Raw genomic sequence first — 22220 nt, forward strand, 5'->3', positions numbered from 1 at the left:
AGAATCTCTCAGGAGTACAAACGAATGATCTAGTAAAGCATTCTGTGCAGTGAGAGAATATGACTGCTACGTTTACTTCTCTGACCCACCAAAATGTTGTAAAGGGGGTAACTGCTATTGTCAAGGATGGCCTGCACCTTCTTCATCATATACCATTCCACCACAATTCTCAGTAAGTCAACAGTCCTACCCAGCACCGAGCCAGCCTTCTTCACCAACTTGTCCAGCCTCTTAGTGTTCTTATCTGTCATACTGCCTTCCTAACTAACGGCAGCAAAACAGAGAACACTGGTAATACACTTTTGGAGATTCATTCTTTCCTAGTCAACAAGTACCAGAACAGTCTCCTTCATTTAAGACAGTTAAGATAAACTGCATAACTTAGTCATGGCAGGAAATGCCTCAGAATTAACCTTGGGTCTGGCCAGATATCAGCACTGACAACAGAATAAGACAACACCAGCCAAGAATAAATCATAATAGAAAATCAAAGTGTGGCTGTGTGGATAGCCTCCCAGCAGTAATGAGTAATACTAAAGAAGTACTTTGTGATTTGAAAATTGTAGAAAGAGAAATACTGCTTAGATTAAATAGCCTGAAATCTAACAAATCACCAGAACCAGATAACATTTATCTTTGGGTGCTTAGGGAGTTTAGTGAACACATAAATAAACCCTTGATGCAAAATTTTAAAATGTTGCCTTGCACTGGAGAAATTCCTAAGGACTGGAAAATAACAAATATTATTCTGTTATGGGGTGATTGGGCAGATCCACGTGACTACAAGCCAGTAAGCTTAACATGCATCACGGGTAAATGAACAAAAATAACTATTAAGGAAAAGCTCAAGCAGCACATTGTGATGGTGTGGGTTGGCTCCACTCTTCCAGTTCCGTTTTAGGAGGCTCTTAAACCTGACACTATCGATAATGTAACAGATTAGCCAGGCAGATGAGGACAAAACAGACACATAGCAAGGGGTAGGTGCATAAGGTTCCCAATGCTTTTATTAAAAAAAGTCAAAACAAATCAAAGAATCAGTGTCCATAGTACCTTGCTTCAGAAGTCAATAAATAAATAATAAAACAACATAAAACAAACCGTGAACGGTGTGGAGGGTAAAATCCAATAAATGAATGTTCCTTTAAAAAGTAAGGTTAAACTTTGAGTACAGACAGTCTTTTTTTTAAAAAAAAGGTCCCCATTGCCATTCCTCAGGCAATGCTGGAGCGCCATGCTGAGCCAAAGTTGTCTCCAGTCACTCACACTCGGCCCTTGCAGGAGACATCGCTGTCGGGCCACTCCAAATTCCCTGGTGATCGATCAGTAGGAGCGCCCCTTCTACAGCCCCTGGCCTCTTGTCCTGAGGCTCCAATCCTGACCATCTGAACATCTAAACTGACAAATGAATTCCTATCCTTATTGGACTGTTTTGACTTGACACAGCATGCTGATTTTCCCACCCACTCTGGTGGTCATATATTGGATCTGATCTGTACTTCTGGATTATCTATTGCCAACATTTACATCACTGATTTGGGACTCTCTGACCATAAAGTAGTTCTTTTCACTGTCTCATTATCTCTCTGTCCTCTTACCTGTAAATGACAAATTTCTTACAGAAATCTTAAAAATATCTGTCCCTCTACCCTTTCTGGATCCATTTCTGATCTTTTACTGTCTGCACCTATTCCGTCAACACTAGACAGTCTTGTTGACCACTATAACACAGCCCTTCATTCAGCATTAGATAAAACAGCACCTTTAAAACATAAGGAGGTTTCCTTTAAGCGTTCAGCTCCTTGGTATAATTCAGAATTGCGATCTACGAAAGCAGCTGGCCGACGCCTTGAGAGAATGTCATGTAAGTCTGGCCTCACCGTGCACATCCAGGCTTTCTCTGACCACCAAAGAGCTTACAGAGAAGCACTAACTGCTGCCAAGAACACCCATTATAGCAGAATAATAGAAAGTGACCACGATAACCCAAGGGTTTTGTTTTCTGTAGTTAATAAACTAATCCAACCCACATCTGGCCCAACTACCTCTTCTACTGAAGTCTGTGAGGAATTCTTCTACTTTTTCCATAACAAAATTAAAGATCTAAACAATTCAACTAACATAAATACATCATCTGTTTATATCTCTTCCTGTTTTCCCACTCCATCCAGCTCCTTCTCTAAGTTCACACCAGTCACATCTGCGTTTGTTAATAACCTGCTTTGTAAGATGAGGCTGACTACTTGTGTACCGGACCCAGCACACTACTTAAATCCTGGCTCCATGCCATAATCCCGACTGTTAAAACAATAATAAACTCATCCCTTGACACTGGCTCTGTGCCGCTCACTTTTAAAATCACTTCTGTAACCCCAATGTTAAAAAAGTCTTGTCTTGATGCTGACAGTCTTAACAACTTCCGGCCTATTTCCCACTTACCTTTTCTGTCAAAAGCTCTTGAGCGTGTTGTAGCTTCCCAACTCACCAATTACTTAACCTCTAATAACTTGACGGAACCCTTTCAGTCTGGTTTCAGGGCGCAGCACAGCTGTGAAACTGCTCTGCTACAGGTAACCAATGATTTGCTTATGGCAGCAGACTCTGGACAAACCAGCATATTAATTCTGTTAGACCTCAGTGCAGCATTTGACACTGTCAGACATGACATTCTACTGTCCAGAATGGAGAACATTCTGGGTATCTCTGGCACTGCCGTCCAGTGGTTCAAGTCCTATCTGACTGATAGGCAAGAGTTTGTTAGTCTTGGTAACAGCAGATCCAGTTCAGCGCCAGTCACACAAGGAGTTCCTCAGGGCTCTGTCCTCGGTCCTCTTCTCTTCTGTATTTATATGCTTCCCCTTGGCCATATTATTCGTAGCTATGGACTGGGTTATCATTTTTATGCAGACGATACTCAGCTTTATTTCAATGTTAAAAGTGGAACTTCATCAGAGCTTTCTTAGCTCACAACCTGCCTCAGTGAAATTAATACCTGGATGGAGCAGAACTCTTTAAAATTAAATTGCAACAAAACTGAACTCCTGAAAATTGGGACTAAAGTGCAACTTAATAAAATGAACTCCTTCCCAGTCCATCTTGGTGGTGATCTCATCAGACCTGCCTCTACTGCAAAGGAACTTGGTGTCATTTTTGATTCCTCCCTTTCTTATTCTGCCCACATAAACCACATTAAGAAACTTTCTTACTTTCACCTCAGCAACATATCCCGTGTTCGGTCCTTCCTCTCCTTTTCTAATGCTGAGAAACTTGTCCATGCTTTAATCACATCCCGCATCAATTATTGTAATTCCCTACTGGCAGGTGCCCCTTCTAATCTTATATCACAGCTCCAGTTTACTCAAAACTCGGCTGTAAGAGTCCTTACTCGAACCAGCAGCAGCGAGCACATCACACCCATCCTGCTCCGTCTTCACTGGCTCCCTGTGTCTTACAGAATCGAATACAAAATCCTAATAATAACCTACAAAGCCTTAAATAACCTTGCGCCAAACTACATCAGTGACCTTCTCCATCAGTATGTGCCTGCCCGCCCACTAAGGTCCTCTGATTCTGGTAATCTTGTTGTGCCCCACACTAATCTACACTTCATGGATGACAGGGCCTTCAGATATAGCACCCAGACTCTGGAATGACCTACCAAAATTAATCAAGTCAGCTGAATCCATGAATTCTTTTAAAAAACAACTCAAAACTCATCTGTTCAGGAAGGCTTTTAGCTCTACTTGACTTTATTACCCTTCTTTCAGTTTATCTTTATGTCAAGATGCTCATGTAACCTGTGTGTGTGTGCTATGCCATCAATTATGTTGTCTGTTAGGCTTTTTTTTCTCTGAATTCACTGTCGTAATCTTCATTATTTATTTATCTGGTTTGTACAATGCTATATACTGTATACCCTGCTGTTCTATCTTAAACTCTGTGAAGTGCCTTGAGCATGGGAAAGGCGCTATATAAATAAAATGTATTATTATCTGCCTCTGTTCTGCTGCACAGGCTCACGCTCCCGTCTCTCTTTCAGTACTCTCTATTCTTTCCACCTCCTTCATCTCTCTCTCTCACTGGCCAATCTATTATCTCCTTTCCTCCCCTCTAGCACTCACACTCCTCTTTTAAAACAGGGATGTGACGCAGCTGTGGCAATCAGCAGCTCCTGGCACCAACTAGGGTCGCGGGCAATCCTGCATGTGTACACTGAGTGGAGGGCCATCCGCTCCCACTCTGCGCACGGGAACTTCTTTCACCACGCTACCATAGCCCCAAGAGCAACAATCATTTATCTGATATGTGCCCACCAGCCATGGGCCTCACTTTACCACAAACATGTCAAAATCAGGTGTGTTAGTGAACAGTCAGCATGAGTTCAAACAAGAGAAGTCACGCTTTACTAATGTGATAGTATTCTATAAGGAAGCAACAAGAGAATTCAATCATAGAGAAGAATGTGATAATATTTATCATAATTTTCAGAAGATATCTTATAAGGTCTTGCATGAGAGGTTGAGCATCGAATTAAAAATAAGTTGGAAATGTAATAGTCATAGGAGGGTGCAACATTGACTAAAACAGGAAGTAAGGCGACGCTGCTTGTCAGGGTAGTGTTGGGGCTGCTGATCTTTTTAAAATATATAAATGATCTAAGTAAGAATAAAAACAACAAGCTGGTTAAGCTGGCAGATGATACCAAACTAGGTAGAATGGCAGATTTAGCTGGATCATTGACAAGCATGCAGGCTTGGCCAGATTTGTTTCAGAAATGTAATGTTAGTAAATGTAAAGTGCTATACACAGTAAGTAGAAATCTGAGATCTGAATACACAAAGGGAGGTCTGAGACTTGAAAGTACACCTTAAGAGAAGGACCACAGAGTCACAGTGGACTTGACTCCGAGTAATCAACTAGAAGCAACTGCTATTTCTGATATTACTATATAATATGCACTATGTTAAACAAAAAATAAGCATCTTGGACTTTGAACCATGCAGCATGAGAAAACATGAAAAACTGAGCATCATTAAAGTTCAGAGGTTACAGCAGACAATACAAAACTTAATAAAAAATTATAATTTCCAGGGTTGCACTAGTGCCCTTATATGCAAAATTTGTGACAAGCTCTATCAATTTATTATGTACAGTATAAATGAAATAATATTCCTTGCTAGGATATAATAAAATGTCTATATTACCTTCACGGGCAGATATCCAGGGGTGTGAAAAAAACACAAAGACAATTTGGATGACAGGGGCTAATATTTTGTCATCTGTGACCTCACCCACTAGCTCTGGTATCAGGGAAGTGTCAAACTGTACCTTTTTTTCCCTCACTTTTTGTTTTGTTGGTTAACAAAGTGTCAGCCTTGCTTGAAAACCCAACAAGCTTGTATTTCTATGAATGAATCATTCTAATAATTTATACAAAAGCATCTAATGGAACTACTACTGTTTACAGACAACATAAAGTCTCCAGGAAAAATCAAAGGCAGATACTGACTTTGAAAGCTGATGGGCAATTGCACTTTCAACAATAAAGATGAATGCATTAACTGCAAAAAAATACACTACAGGAAAAAGAAACTATAGCACTTCCGAGATTGATGGTCAAAATCAATATTGGAAAGAAGTTGTTCTTTTTTAAATGTAAATCAAGACAACTTCCTCTAATGTACTATCTAGAAATCTTCTAGAAGTCTCCTGGATCTATCAATCCAAATGTCACTATTCATATATAAATTGAATGCATTTTAAAAAGTTTTATTTGACTGCAAAAAATGACACGTGATCATAAAAGTAAACTTGTTTGTTTCGCCTCACACAAATTTTTGAATTTTGTACAGATTTTTCAACCCCACTCTCTGCTCTTGGATCTGCAGTTGGAGAAATACTTTAAAACATGTTCTTACTCCAACACTCTGAAAGTATCATTTTGTTCCTGACCCGATTCCAGTTCATTCTTAAACAGAAATCCCTAACTTACTGCTATTGCCTTGTTACACCTGTTCAATATACATTGCAGTAAGCAAAAACTGACATATTCTTAATGATGACAATAGAAAATGACTGGCATATATTTTTTTTTATTGCAACAGATTTAAATTCACCATTTTAAGCAGCCTTTTTAATGTCAGCCATTTCAGCCAACATATGATCACCCACAAAGCGTGAATTTTGCATGATTGCTGATTCGACAAACACTGTCTAAAGCAATGAGGTGTAATCCAAAAATTTCAGGATACAAGCTTTTTGTGGCAAATGTAATGGGGAAAATAAAGACACCAAGTTTAGTTTAGTCCTGTATGTTGTTATATGATTACATGGGGCGGTTGTAATGTTACGTTTTTGATCATTAGGAGAAAACAGATCCCTTGCATGGAAAAAATACATACATTAACGATATTTAACATGCTTGAGCAGTCATGAGCAATTTTGTTTGGCCTTCATATGAGCGCGGTTTCTTTGATTACATTATAAAAAGAAAATCCTGCCTATGTTAAGGGCTCAGTTTTCAAGAATCAAATTCATTTTAATTTTTAAATAAAGTGAACTTGAATTGTAAACAATAGTGTGATAGTCATCAGCTTAAACATTTTATTAGTAATACATAAAAAGACACACAATGTATAAACATACACGTATCACCTAAAATTTTAACTTACATTCAAATATATCTGAGTATTTACGTTTTCTATGAATATTATATCTTTAATTTTTGACTCATTTGACAGACCCAAAGTCATCTGCATTAAACTTCACCCCACTGCTATTCTAAAATGTTTTTCATTTAGGAATACATACCAAGAAGATAAGCATCCTCAAAAAGCTTGAGTTCAGCTTCAACCAAAGGCAGACACCAGGGAAGTCCACCAAGATTCTGCACCTTCCGCTCAGTTTCACAGGAATTCTGCATGTTAGAGACATCAAAGAGTTGGCACATCATCTGTAGAGCGATTAAAAAGGAAAAAGAATCCAGTCATGCTTAAATACAGTTATAAATTGAGGTGGCATACACTGACTGCCTAAAACCATCCAGAAACCATAGTTCTTATGATAATTTTTCTCTACCGAATGTCACTATATCCAGTCTAATTTAAATTCATATTATTAGATATTATAACAGTATGTAAAAAATGTCATATCTTCCTTTATGTCAAGTGGAGTTGCTGTTAACACTCATTGCAAAAGGTAGGAAAAATATGACTAAAAAGTGTTATAAAAGTATTCCAGAAAAACAGTAATAGTGATAGCATAAGAAAAAAGGGATGACAACAAAAAACTCACACAAAAGAATGTATAAAACATATCACAGAACTTTACAAAAGCACAACGGTCAAACCACTTTTCCTAAGGAAGTTTAAAATACTAAGAGATAAAAGTTCACGTCAAAGGCTTATTGCCATGTGTAACCAACAAATAAATACGCTTTACTCAGGAAACAAAATGAATCCCATCCTTCATTCAAAAGTATACTGTCAATTGTAAACTTACTGTCTCAAGTTTTAAAGCAATGGTTACTACCTGCCATGCCATAAAAATGAAAACAGTTTGTGCCTGGGTCGTTGGAATCCTTTATAATGGCACAGGTTTGATTTCAAAAACATATTTACATGTATATTCTCTAATAATATATCTACTTTGCATACACGTACTAAAAGTTAGAGTCACAAATTTAACATATTAATAATTGGTGTTGATTATTTTTTGAGAATCAAATCCATGCATTCAGCTATGGAAAACCCTGTTCTCGTTTTTTTTTTGCATTATTTTGCAGCATAAAATTCTTATCCAAAAAATGTACAATACATATCACTGAACTTTATGAAACAGTAACTGTTCACAAACTCTCACACCCAAAGAGACAAAATGTTTTATTACCACTAGTTGCATCCATGCCACAGGCATACTGTGTTAAGCTGTCAGGTGTTACTCTGTATTTAACACTCTGCTAATCAAACAGACTTCACAGCAGGTATTCCCCTCTCTTGAACTAATAGCTGAGTATAACTTTAGCACTCCAGACAAAACTTCACCTCAAGGAGCCAGTTGGCACCTAATAGAAAAGAATTAGGAGCCAATAGCTTTGATTAAGGTGCCAAATAAAAAAATGTGTGAAATATTAATCTTTCAATCTCTTACCTATCTAACCTCCACATATGTGTGCCTAATTCTTCTGCTTCTCCTGTGCAGTGCATCCTTCCCTTATATTTTTGTATCCATCTTGATGATTAAGGTAACTGAATGTCATTATAACTTTCAAACTATGTATTGTTATTAAGAACCAAGTATTTTACTCAGGCTCTGCGTCACTTACCATCAGAATGCCAGTCAGGGGGCATGGGATCAAACTGCTCAAGTGATGAGCCTTCTGTTCTGATCCTGACTAAATCCTGCAAGGTTGAGACATTGAGCGAGTTCAGCACTTTTGATTTTATTCCACTCTGTGCTAAAAAAACACATTTACACTGAGCTGCTGAATAGGCTCAAAAGGATATACAATATTGCGGAAAACTGACAATATTGCACAAAAAGACTTCCCAAAAACTGTTAAAAAGACTTGTCTCAGAATTTGCCTTTAATCAGATTTTTAAGTAATCTTCATTCCGTTTGTACAGCCCTGAAATCACAAGTGTTCTTTAAGAAGACTTCTTGATACCGATTAAAAGTGTCTAATTTTCTACAAAAGTGTTTAAATCATCTGGCAGCAGGATGTTCTATATGGTGTGATATGAGTGCAGAAAAACAGAAAGTGCCAAGTAAATGTGGGGCGACCAATACTGGGTCTTCACTGCAGAAGATGATGTGTGTATAGAACAGCCTAATTCCACACCAATTGCTTTCAGCTCATGCTTGCTTTTGTGGCTGGTATGTTTTCCATATCAGCTGTAGTAAGGCATAGACTTTTTCAGTCATTAGCTGTCCAGTCTTTATTTTGAAAACAGACAACTGGGGGCACTCAATTCTACAGCAAAGGCCTAGCAGAGGAAATAATTGTCTCCTTGAATGGATGGGACAGAGGGGCACAGTAGGCATGAACGCGATACAGAAGACTTCCTTCAATGTTTTTAAATAATGTTTAGACAATTTTATAATTCCAGTATTTATCATGCAAGCAGCAGGCAGGGGGCATGCATTTCTACAGCTGTTCTCCAGCCATGGAAATGAGTGTCTTCTGGTGGATAGGGCAGACGGCCACAGTAGACACGAAAGTGTTTTAAAAGACTTTCTGAAATCTTTCATTTCGAAGAATGTCAGCTGTCAAGTGTTTATTTTGTAAGCAGCAGAAAGGGAGCACGCATTTTTACGGCTCTGCTCAAGCTGGGGAAATAAGTGTCCCTTCCAGTGGGTAGGACAAAAGGGCACAGTGGAGGAAAAAAAGTGACAAAAGACTTCCTGGAGTCTTTTTAAATAGGCTTAGCTCAATGTCATCTGTCTAGTGTTTATTTTGTAAACAGAAACGCTCAGCTGTGGAAATGAGCATCTCCTCCAGTGGATGGGATGGAGAGGCACATTAAATATGAAACTGGTATAGAAAACTGTCTACAGCCTTTAAAAATAAATTTTGAACAATTTTAGCTCTAAAGTGTTCATTCTGCAAGCAGCTTACAGGGGCATGCATTTCTACAGCAAAGGCTCAGTTGTGGAAATGAGTGTTCCCTCTGGTGGAACGGATGGACGGGGCACAGTAGATATGAACATGCCACAGAAGAATGCCTGATAGGCTTATTAAAGACATTGTGCACCATTTCAACTACCCAGAGTTCATTTTGCAAGGAGACACAGCAGATAAAGATTACCATTTAATGCTTTCTACAAGTTTTTTAAAAACATTTGATCATGACCATGATCAGCTGTACATGTAATATACAGGAAAAAGAGCTTTATAGGATAATACCTGCATTAAATTGAGATCCTCCCCCAATATAAAGGAATGGTCATGATAAGCAATGCATTTTTTTATAGAACTTAAACTATTTCATTCACATGTTTACGAACAGATAGGTCGGTATTTTGCATGGAGCATGCCATCCATTTCATTCCATTGTCTCCCGCTTATCCGAGGTCGGGTCGCTGGGGCAGCAGCTTGAGCAGAGATGCCCAGACTTCCCTCTCCCCGGCCACTTCTTCTAGCTCTTCCGGGAGAATCCCAAGGCGTTCCCAGGCCAGTCGAGAGACATAGTCCCTCCAGCGTGTCCTGGGTCTTCCCCGGGGCCTCCTCCCGGTTGGACGTGCCCGGAACACCTCACCAGGGAGGCGTCCAGGAGGCATCCTGATCAGATGCCCGAGCCACCTCATCTGACTCCTCTCGATGCGGAGGAGCAGCGGCTCTACTCTGAGCCCCTCCCGGATGACTGAGCTTCTCACCCTATCTTTAAGGGAAAGCCCAGACACCCTGCGGAGGAAACTCATTTCAGCTGCTTGTATTCGCGATCTCGTTCTTTCGGTCACTACCCATAGCTCATGACCATAGGTGAGGGTAGGAACATAGATCGACTGGTAAATTGAGAGCTTCGCCTTGCGGCTCAGCTCCTTTTTCACCACGACAGACCGATGCAATGCCCGCATTACTGCGGATGCCGCATCGATCCGCCTGTCGATCTCACGCTCCATTCTTCCCTCACTCGTGAACAAGACCCCGAGATACTTGAACTCCTCCACTTGGGGCAGGATCTCGCTACCAACCCTGAGAGGGCACTCCACCCTTTTCCGGCTGAGGACCATGGTCTCGGATTTGGAGGTGCTGATTCTCATCCCAGCCGCTTCACACTCGGCTGCGAACCGATCCAGAGAGAGCCGAAGATCACGGCCCGATGAAGCAAACAGGACAACATCATCCGCAAAAAGCAGTGACCCAATCCTGAGCCCACCAAACTGGACCCTCTCAACACCCTGGCTGCGCCTAGAAATTCTGTCCATAAAAGATATGAACAGAATCGGTGACAAAGGGCAGCCCTGGTGGAGTCCAACTCTCACTGGAAACGGGTTCGACTTACTGCCGGCAATGCGGACCAAGCTCTGGCACCGATCGTACAGGGACTGAACAGCCCTTATCAGGGAGTACCCCCCACAGGATTCCCCGAGGGACACGGTCGAATGCCTTTTCTAAGTCCACAAAACACATGTAGACTGGTTGGGCAAACTCCCATGCACCCTCCAGGACCCTGCTAAGGGTATAGAGCTGGTCCACTGTTCCACGACCAGGACGAAAACCACACTGTTCCTCCTGAATCCGAGGCTCGACTATCCGACGGACCCTCCTCTCCAGGACCCCTGAATAGACTTTTCCAGGGAGGCTGAGGAGTGTGATCCCTCTGTAGTTGGAACACACCCTCCGATCCCCCTTCTTAAAGAGGGGGACCACCACCCCGGTCTGCCAATCCAGAGGCACTGTCCCTGATGTCCATGCGATGTTGCAGAGGCGTGTCAGCCAAGACAGTCCTACAACATCCAGAGCCTTGAGGAACTCCGGGCGTATCTCATCCACCCCCGGGGCCCTGCCACCAAGGAGTTTTTTGACCACCTCGGTGACCTCAGTCCCAGAGATGGGGGAGCCCACCTCTGAGTCCCCAGGCTCTGCTTCCTCATTGGAAGGCATGTTAATGGGATTGAGGAGGTCTTCGAAGTATTCCCCCCACCGACCCACAACATCCCGAGTCGAGGTCAGCAGCGCACCATCCCCACCATATACAGTGTTGACACTGCACTGCTTCCCCTTCCTGAGACGCCGGATGGTGGACCAGAATCTCCTCGAAGCCGTCCGAAAGTCATTCTCCATGGCCTCCCCAAACTCCTCCCACGCCTGAGTTTTTGCCTCAGCAACCACCAAAGCCGCATTCCGCTTGGCCTGCCAGTACCTATCAGCTGCCTCCGGGGTCCCACAGGACAAAAGGGTCCTGTAGGACTCCTTCTTCAGCTTGACAGCATCCTTCACCGCCGGTGTCCACCAGCGGGTTCGGGGATTGCCGCCACGACGGGCACCGACCACCTTACGGCCACAGCTCCGGTCAGCTGCCTCAACAATAGAGGCACGGAACATGGCCCATTCGGACTCAATGTCCCCCACCTCCCTCGGGATGTGGTCGAAGTTCTGCCGGAGGTGGGAGTTGAAGCTACTTCTGACAGGGGGCTCTGCCAGACGTTCCCAGCAGACCCTCACAACACGTTTGGGCCTACCACGCCTGACCGGCATCCTCCCCCACCATCGAAGCCAACTCACCACCAGGTGGTGATCAGTTGACAGCTCCACCCCTCTCTTCACCCGAGTGTCCAAGACATGTGGCCGCAAGTCCGACGACACGACCACAAAGTCGATCATCGAACTGAGGCCTAGGGTGTCCTGGTGCCAAGTGCACATATGAACACCCCTATGCTTGAACATGGTGTTCGTTATGGACAATCCGTGACGAGCACAGAAGTCCAATAACAAAACATGGAGCATGCATTAAATCAAAAGAGAAAAAGTGCACAAAGATGCATGAAAAACATGACAACCATCTCTTAGTGTGCTTGCACGAAATCAGAAGAGGCCCTGAATTCCACAGGTCATAGATATCTTCATAGCAAAGGACCTACATGATGGGCTAATGTATTTCTAATGTTTTTAATGTCTTCCTTACATTCTGATGACCTGTTGAATATTTAGCCCATTGTTCATCATTTTGGCAAAGCATAACCTGGCTTTTCTTGAAATTCACCATTTGGGATACAAGGCCGCTGTGTCAGCCACACAGCACAATTAGAAAAATGTATGTCTCCGTAAAGCCCTCACGCCCAATGGGGACACATCAAGTATAAACGAGCCTTTACTAGAATGTAGTTGGATGCAGGGGAATCTAACCCTGTACTTGCATTACTAACATTAACAGCAAATTTGCGCACTAATAAAAAAAAATGGCCTTTTGCATGTGCTACAATATCATTTGTTTAAAGTTTAAACAATTTCTTTTGCAGTTGGTGAACCAAGTACAAGTAATAATCACCAAAGCCTATTTTTGGTTGCATTTGAGACCATTTTAGTCACAGTCTGGAGCCCTGAACTTCTTTATCTCTCACTGACTTATTTACCCTTCACCATTGCCAAACAAACACAGCCAATGGAATCCAGCTGAAGACCTCTACAGCTCTGCTCCATTGACGAGCCATCCAATTCCACACATCCGAAAACGTTACCATACTTTGCATTATATGCCAAGCATATTACACAGCACATACAATCATTTAGGTCTTTCTCAGGATTCCCACTTCAAGGCACACTTTTCACATCATTCTAATAAAACATTCTAAAACTATAGTTAAAATTAAGGTCCTCTTTCTTCTTGTTCTCATTGACTCACCAATCAAGCTGAACCACATGGCATTTTGGGTAATCTCCTTAAAGGCGGGGTCACACTTACTACACACAGTTCACACATAAAAATTACCTACAAGGCACAAATAAACCAACAGAAAATCTCATTTCCGAGTTTGCACAGATTTGTATACAGTAATCCCTCCTCCATCGCGGGGGTTGCGTTCCAGAGCCACCCGCGAAATAAGAAAATCCGCGAAGTAGAAACCATATGTTTATATGGTTATTTTTATATTGTCATGCTTGGGTCACAGATTTGCACAGAAACACAGGAGGTTGTAGAGAGACAGGAACGTTATTCAAACACTGCAAACAAACATTTGTCTCTTTTTCAAAAGTTTAAACTGTGCTCCATGACAAGACAGAGATGACAGTTCCGTCTCACAATTAAAAGAATGCAAACATATCTTCCTCTTCAAAGGAGTGCGTGTCAGGAGCACAGAATGTCACATAGATAGAGAAAACAATCTCTAGCAAACAAATCAATAGGGCTGTTTGGCTTTTAAGTATGCGAAGCACCGCGGCACAAAGCTGTTGAAGGCGGCAGCTCACACCCCCTCCGTCAGGAGCAGGGAGAGAGAGAGAGAGAGAGAGAGATAGAGAGAGACAGAGTTTGTTTTTCAGTCAAAAATCAATACGTGCCCTTCGAGCTTTTAAGTATGCGAAGCACCGTGCAGCATGTCGTTTCAGGAAGCAGCTGCACAAAAGATAGCAACGTGAAGATAATCTTTCAGCATTTTTAGACGAGCGTCCGTATCGTCTAGGTGTGCGAACAGCCCCCCTGCTCAATCCCCCTACGTCAGGATCAGAGAAAGTCAGCGCAAGAGAGACAGAGAAAAGTAAGTTGGGTAGCTTCTCCGCCATCTGCCAATAGCGTCCCTTATATGAAATCAACTGGGCAAACCAACTGAGGAAGCATGTACCAGAAATTAAAAGACCCATTGTCCGCAGAAATCCGCGAACCAGCAAAAAATCCGCGATATATATTTAAATATGCTTACATATAAAATCCGCGATGGAGTGAAGCCGCGAAAGGCGAAGCACGATATAGCGAGGGATCACTGTACACAGATTTACATGTTTTGTTTAACATTTAACACTTTGAACGCGAGGTAAAAGTTAACTGAGCTGGTCAAAGCAGGCATGAGATACAGTGGGGCAAAAAAGTATTTAGTCAGCCACCAATTGTGCAAGTTCTCCCACTTAAAAAGATGAGAGAGGCCTGTAATTTTCATCATAGGTATACCTCAACTATGAGAGAAAAAATGAGAAAAAAAAAATCCAGAAAATCACATTGTCTGATTTTTGAAGAATTTATTTGCAACTTATGGTGGAAAAAAAGTATTTGGTCAATAACAAAAGTTCATCTCAATACTTTGTTATATACCCTTTGTTGGCAATGACACAGGTCAAACGTTTTCTGTAAGTCTTCACAAGGTTTTCACACACTGTTGTTGGTATTTTGGCCCATTCCTCCATGCAGATCTCCTCTAGAGCAGTGATGTTTTGGGGCTGTCGCTGGGCAACATGGACTTTCAACTCCCTCCAAAGATTATTTATGGGGTTGAGATCTGGAGACTGGCTAGGCCACTCCAGGACCTTGAAATGCTTCTTACGAAGCCACTCCTTCATTACCCGGGCGGTGTGTTTGGGATCATTGTCATGCTCAAAGACCCAGCCACGTTTCATCTTCAATGCCCTTGCTGATGGAAGGAGGTTTTCACTCAAAATCTGACGATACATTCTTTCCTTTACACGGATCAGTCGTCCTGGTCCCTTTGCAGAAAAACAGCCCCAAAGCATGATGTTTCCACCCCCATGCTTTATGGTAGGTATGGTGTTTTTTGGATGCAACTCAGCATTCTTTCTCCTCCAAACACGACGAGTACAGTTTTTACTAAAAAGTTCTATTTTGGTTTCATCTGACCATATGACATTCTCCCAATCCTCTTCTGGATCATCCAAATGCTCTCTAGCAAACTTCAGATGGGCCTGCACATGTACTGGTACTGCAGGATTTGAGTCCCTGGCGGCGTAGTGTGTTACTGATGGTAGCCTTTGTTACTTTGGTCCCAGCTCTCTGCAGGTCATTCACTAGGTCCCCCCGTGTGGTTCTGGGATTTTTGCTCACCGTTCTTGTGATCATTTTGACCCCACGGGGTGAGATCTTGCGTGTAGCCCCAGATCGAGGGAGATTATCAGTGGTCTTGTATGTCTTCCATTTTCTAATAATTGCTCCCACAGTTGATTTCTTCACACCAAGCGGTTTACCTATTGCAGATTCAGTCTTCCCAGCCTGGTGCAGGTCTACAATTTTGTTTCTGGTGCCCTTTGACAGCTCTTTGGTCTTGGCCATAGTGGAGTTCGGAGTGTGACTGTTTGAGGTTGTGGACAGGAGTCCTTTATATTGATAACGAGTTCAAACAGGTGCCATTAATACAGGTAACGAGTGGAGGACAGAGGAGCCTCTTACAGAAGAAATTACAGGTCTGTGAGAGCCAGAAATCTTGCTTGTTTGTAGGTGACCAAATACTTATTTTCCACCATAATTTGCAAATAAATTCTTTAAAAATCAGACAATGTGATTTTCTGGATTTTTTTTCTCATTTTGTCTCTCATAGTTGAGGTATACCTATGATGAAATTACAGGCCTCTCTCATCTTTTTAAGTGGGAGAACTTGCACAATTGGTGGCTGACTAAATACTTTTTTGCCCCACTGTAACTCATACCTCACTATACAGACACTATAGACACTGCTAGCAGGCTGGCAATCTCTGCTGCTGTGTCTCAGTTACCTACTAGAGTGCTGCCATTTAATGGATATCCATTGTTTTTTATTCAGCTGGCAGAAAATGTTATAAATAGTCTGTAGCACTACTGATTTTATGAAATAACTACATTTGTTGCAAGATTAATATTTTGATGATAATGATAGGGATCAAAATAATGACAAACACTTGGATGATGTGAGGTCCTGGTACCGATGCGGATAGATGACCCTAAGGTAATTCTTCATCACAAGGATGGCGGCACATGTGCTTCTAAGCCTGTACTCTGCATGGTGCCATGCTTCCAGGATTCTCATTCAAATGCTGACTTTTAGTCGTGTTACTGATGAAAATAAAGTAATTAGTTGTTTCTTTACAGTTTTCAAGGGATTTACTTACATTTTCAAAGTTTTCACAGTTACTGTCAATAATAAAACTGTTGCTTTCTAATGCATTTATTTATTTACATTTTTATAAGTTTTGATAGAGCTTATTTATCATATATCCATAGGCCTATACTGCAGAAGCTGAGTAATAAACAGTCCAACTGTCAATGTGTTAATTACGTTTACAACTTTATTATCAAATTTAATATAGCGCTATAATATATACACACAGAGTATATTTTTTAAAATCCATTCTGGAACAAGAACTTTATATAAAACACATAACACACTCATATCATTGACTCTAGATATAAGAAGTCAACTCTATGCCACACTATCTTGGACTAAAAATTGTAACTTACCTCAAAAAAACATTCAGCAGGGCTACTTCTTTATGCAGGGTGAGCCAAAATGAAGTACAGTGATCCCTCGCTATATCGTGCTTTGCCTTTCGCGGCTTCACTCCATCGCGGATATTATATGTAAGCATATTTAAATATATATCGCGGATTTTTTGCTGGTTCGCGGATTTCTGCGGACAATGGGTCTTTTAATTTCTGGTACATGCTTCCTCAGTTGGTTTGCCCAGTTGATTTCATACAAGGGACGCTATTGGCAGATGGCTGAGAAGCTACCCAACTTACTTTCTCTCTCTCTCTCTCTTGGGCTGTTCGCACACCTAGACGATAGGGACTCTCGTCTAAAAATGCTGAAAGATTATCTTCACGTTGCTACCTTCTGTGTGCAGCTGCTTCCTGAAGCGACATGCTGCACTGTACTTCGCATACTTAAAAGCTCAAAGGGCACGTATTGATTTTTGACTTTGTTTTTCTCTGGCTCTCTCTCTCTCCCTGCTCCTGACGGAGGGGGTGTGAGCTGCTGCCTTCAACAGCTTTGTACCGGCGGTGCTTCGCATACTTAAAACAGCCCTATTGATTTGTTTGCTTTTCTCTCTCTGACGCGCACTCCGTTGAAGAGGAAGATATGTTTGCATTCTTTTAATTGTGAGACAGAACTGTCATCTCTGTCTTGTCATGGAGCAGTTTAAACTTTTGAAAAAGAGACAAATGTTTGTTTGCAGTGTTTGAATAACGTTCCTGTCTCTCTACAACCTCCTGTGTTTCTGCGCAAATCTGTGACCCAAGCATGACAATATAAAAATAACCATATAAACATATGGTTTCTACTTCGCGGATTTTCTTATTTCGCGGGTGGCTCTGGAACGCAACCCCCGCGATGGAGGAGGGATTACTGTACTACATTTCTCAAGGTCATTGCGCAAGGTAGAGGCAGCCTTTGATAGTCAATCCCTTGTAGTTTTCAGTCAGCAACATGCCTTGGTCAAGTGCGCACAGTGCTTTTGCTGTCAATGCGTTCTTCAAAAACAACGAATCCATCATCACTACACAACGCGCCTTCCGAACGCACTTCAGCATTCCTCCTAACTGTGACGTCCCAAATCGGAAAACAATTCTTCAGCGGATGGTTAAATTTAATCAGACAGGTACAACATTGAACAGAAAATCTCCTGGCCGTCCTCTGACTGTAGAAATGCCTGAAAACATCCAAGCTGTAAGGGCATCAATTTTGCAGTTTCCTAGATGTTCAGTGTGCAAACATACTTCTGCCTTAGGCATTTTCAACACATCTTTGAGGAGGATTTTGCATGAGGACCTTAATTTCCATCCATACAAAATGATGGTAGTGTAGGAACTCAATGACAGACACTGGGAGAGCCAGAGAGAGTTGTGTGCAAACATTCTGCAAACCGTTCATCGAGATGCCATCATTACGTGCAGTGATGAGGCACATTTCCATTTGAATGGTTGCATAAATAAGCAAAGCTTTTGTTATTGGGCTGAAACCAACCCTCGTGAACTTCAGAGACCCCTGCACAGTGAGCGTGTTACAGTTTAGTGCACTGTTGCAGAATTTGGCATCATAGTTTCCTACTTTTTTGATGAGCAATGGTCACTGTCACTTCAGAACCTTAAATTGAAATGCTAGAGAACTTTTTGCAGCCCCAACTGGAAGAAATGGATGTCGTGGATTCCTGGTTTCAATAGGATGGAGCAACAGCTCATATGGCGCGGAGATCATGCAAGTTTTGCAGGAAATGTTTCCAGGAAAGCTGATCTCCCTAAGTAGCGATGTCGGGTGGCCTTGACATTCGCCTGATCTCGCTCAGTGTGATTTCTTCTTGTGGGGCTATCAGAAGCCAAAGGTATACACACACTGACCTCAAAACCCTGAAGCCCTCAAGGATGCTATTCACCACAAAATTGCCGCTATTCCCCTTGAAATGGCTGAACGAGTCAGGCAAGAGTTCAGAAATCGTCTCGAAGAGTGTATCGCTAATGATGGCCACCACCTTGAAGACATCATTTTTAAAACACAGTGGGAAAAAAATGTATTTTGTATACCCTTTCTTGTGTCGTAATGAAATGTATTTTATCTTGTAATGTTTTTGTAGAATAAACGTTTGAAATGTAGTACTTCTTTTTGGCTCATCCTGTATAAAGCATAACAAAATACTGTTAAATGATATCAAGTATAAGCAGTTTTCTCCTTAAAAAGATTTAAGCTAAAAATCAAAGATGATATAGCATGCTTCGCTAGTAAACGACTGTCTTAAAAGTAAAAAAACGGGTAATTACTGTCAGTTAACAAAACCCTGAGTCTTGCTTGTGGTGGCTGGGGGACTGAACAAAGACTGTATTTTAAATCGAAGAGAAATTGAAATGATGTGTAGGATTATTTGTCTCCATGCAAACACTTTTTCATCTATAGCGGACTAGAGCTGCAGGGGGATCTCAGTTAGGTGGGCCAAAAGTATGTGCAAACAACTCCATTCCATAACACTCTCAAGTAACTCTGCATTGTTTTTCATAAAAAAAAAAAAAAAAAAAACATTTAACAAAACTGTACCAAAAAGTAACATGACCTGCAGTAAATTACAGCAAAAGAGTGCTTGTTAGCATTATGGCTACAGAGTTATTTGGTAAGTTTACTTTAAAATTTTGGTTTGAATATAATGCTGTTTAGGTTTTAAATTATGTATTTTTTTCTTAGTTAATCTGGCACCTGCGTCTCCTTCTGGGTTAAATTTTACAGGACTATAATGCAACCATTCACTACATAATGATTAGTAGAATATTGACCTTGTCTGGTTTAAACAAGAACCTCTGGGGAGCTGTAGTGCTTCCTGCAGTGATGAACACACTCCAGTGGAGTGCTAGCAAAACAACTGCAGAAGTATTTGGAGTTGTAATTTTTCTATAAATACCCAATTAATAAGTTATTGTGTATGGATCAAGTAGTTGCTTTACAAATTTCTTCTGCTTATACTCAAGGTTGTGGTATTTTGATGTGTTCCTTTGAAACGCATCACTTAGAAAAATATGTTTTGAGTCAACTTCTGCCCTCTGTTTCAAACAATCTGAAAAAGGAAAAAAATGATGGAATGGCAAAGGCAATCTCAATTCAAGCAATCTGCTCAATAAGATTTTTGTAAACTTAAAAGGCAGATAGATATCTAGAGTCCCTTTCACCTATTCAATTTTCTAATTTATTTGCATTTCAAGCACTTTGTGTATATCCTCAACCTATCACAGAGAGTGAGCCCAGTTGCACCACACAGGAATCCCATTTTGGTGGCTTGTACTCACAATTACCGTTCATATATTTGGTCATTACAACAAGAGAAAATGGCAAAGTAGACAGATAAATCAACGGCTTCTCCAATGGATTCAGCTGTTGAGTCTCCTTCACAGTCCAGTACAACCTCTGCAAAACTGCTGCCACTTTACTGATTTTTAGGTCAATGCCAGGATCAACTCTGTGCTCACTTATAAACAAAATCTGGATGTACTTGAACTCATCTGCTGCTTGACTCTTACCTGGAAACAACAAGCTGCTTTCTTATGGGACAGGACCATGACCTCAAATTTGGACATGGTGAATCTCATTCCAATGGCATCACACTCGCCCTTGATCCTTTGCAGTGGGCACCAGAGATCATAGTCTGATGAGACAAAGATGAAAACATTATTGGAAAACAGCTGAGACTTGAACATTAGATTCTCAAACTGAATATTTTACCAGCCTCGGCAGTGTACTCCTTTTCACAAAGAGGACAACCCATGCCCATAGCAGAATCCAGTGCACACACTGAAAGGACTCTACTCCAGGTGAATGAAAAATGTTCTTGGAACTGCAAATAATAGATGCAGAAGAGCAAAGTGTGATGGTCCACTGTTGCACATCCAGGACAAAATGCACACTGCATCTTCTGGATATGATATTCAGCTGTTTAACAGTGCCCCAGTCTCAAAACCCTGCCAAAGGCTTTATACATTTACAAAAACACATGTTAACATTCCATTCTGCCAGTTCCAAGGTGATATCCCAGTGCCTTCAGGAATTGTAGGTAGATATCATCCAACCTTAGGTCTTGTAACTATGGACCTTTTAAATCACCACTGCAACCATAGAAACTCCAAATTCCTCTAAACTTGCTCTTTCCATCTCTACACAATATCATATCAGAGCCAGATAAAAGACTTCTGAGATATTAAAGGGATCTCCATTATCTATATTAGGCTGTGTAAAAGTCTTCTGCAATGGCCTTTTTGGTCTGCTGTACCTTAGGTCAAATCTGTCATTTTCTTCTTTAACACTATATTTCCATACAGCTAATATCTGAGTCTACCAGCATTATGATCCCAGGTCCTTAGATAAAATAAAATTATACCTCTTCTGCATTATAACAAAGGTGTAAAAAATGAACAGCCTCTACAGTCTCACTTATGAAACTATCTGTATTAGCAAGCAATTTCTTTCAGTTTTGTACCAGAAAAAGAATAGTCAAGGAAGAAGTGAAGTTCATCAGGAATAGTAAGGGAAATTAAAAAGTACAGACAGTGAAAGAGCAGATAGAAAGAGTTTATTAAAAAAAAAAAAATGTTAGCTGATGCTTCGAGCACAATTCATGTGGCCATAACTATATGTAGGAATTTGTTGACACAATAGAAGATCATGAACTGGTAGGAGCAAAATGTGTAGGGTGCTGATCCAAAATAGTGGTTTGACAATTTCAGAACACTGAGGGAGAATTAAACTGAGGTTGAGAGCATGCTCTGATATAACTTGAATTACTTACCTTAATATGTGTAGGCAAAATCTCAAAAAAAGGCACACATCACTTCCTTTAGGAAGCACCAATCAAGTGGGCTGTATTAACTGGTGGCAGTCCCCCAAATGCATATTGAGTCTGGCTCCTTGCTTTCTCTCAATTTGTGAAATGGGTACTTTCATTCATCTTAATTTTCATGCAGAGATATGACAAAGGTTGAACAACAGGTAGTTAGGGATGCAAATTTCCAAACAAGTCAGAATCAGCTTTTTAAAAAAGTGGGTCACATTGACATTGTGCATGTGTTTATTAGATTTAGTACCAAAGTGGCCTAAATCCTTCTAATATTCATAGGTGCAGGGTTACATAAAATTTACATCAAATAGCTTGAGAGGTGTCCTTCTTGGAGGTACAAACAGACATACTGTTGTTATAAACAAGGGATGCAAATGTGGTCAAAACTGACTGAATGCTCTGGTACACTTACACTAAGTACTAGTATCCATGAGGCACGAACAGGCATATTTGCCCACTTCAAGCATTGACTTTACACCACCTCCTGGTATAAAACTAA

The 22220-nt window shown here is 41.1% G+C and overlaps 1 long non-coding RNA gene across 1 annotated transcript in view; it reads right to left on the reverse strand.

Moving 5' to 3' along the window:
* LOC114666432 (uncharacterized) overlaps positions 1-22220 on the reverse strand; it is a 37366-nt gene that overhangs the window by 7680 nt on the left and 7466 nt on the right. The window contains exons 2-3 of the long non-coding RNA XR_003718582.2: positions 20412-20536; positions 6811-6952 (exon numbers count right to left, since the gene is read on the reverse strand). This is a non-coding gene — a long non-coding RNA (uncharacterized LOC114666432). The remainder of the gene's footprint in view (positions 1-6810; positions 6953-20411; positions 20537-22220) is intronic.

This window comes from Erpetoichthys calabaricus, chromosome 16, assembly GCF_900747795.2.
Source record: "Erpetoichthys calabaricus chromosome 16, fErpCal1.3, whole genome shotgun sequence".
In the NCBI taxonomy this organism is placed as follows: Eukaryota; Metazoa; Chordata; class Cladistia; order Polypteriformes; family Polypteridae; genus Erpetoichthys; species Erpetoichthys calabaricus.